This window comes from Penaeus monodon, chromosome 30 (assembly GCF_015228065.2).
Source record: "Penaeus monodon isolate SGIC_2016 chromosome 30, NSTDA_Pmon_1, whole genome shotgun sequence".
Lineage (NCBI taxonomy): Eukaryota > Metazoa > Arthropoda > Malacostraca > Decapoda > Penaeidae > Penaeus > Penaeus monodon.
Genome location: NC_051415.1, coordinates 28,896,218 through 28,896,671, shown reverse-complemented (window position 1 = coordinate 28,896,671; position 454 = coordinate 28,896,218).

Below are 454 nucleotides of genomic sequence, written 5' to 3'. Positions count from 1 at the left end.
TTTAGCCTTTCATTTTTCGGGATAGTAATGATAACTGTTTCGTATCATTTTATCCGTTGAAGTTTTTTTTATCTTAATTTATTCAATTGTCATTTACCTGTTTATTTTGGAAAACTTTGTAATTGCAGTTTCCAGTGTCATTTTTCTTAATGTGGTAATACGAGTTTCAATTTTTTCTTCTCCATTCTTATTCTTAATTCCATCTTCGTTAAGCGTTTTAATTCCCCTTAAACCTCTATCCCCAGCCTCTATTTTCGCATTTTTTTCTATAATTCACATTTTTTTCTCATAATTATCGTTCTCGCTCTCATGTTTTCTTCGTCTTTCTTCACACTCTCTTTAACCGTCATCTTCTGTCTCGTATCCTTCACCCTAACCTTTGACCTTTGACCTTCTCACTCTTTTCACTTACTTGTCCTCTTATCCTCACTCTTATTTGTCACAATGCGATGCT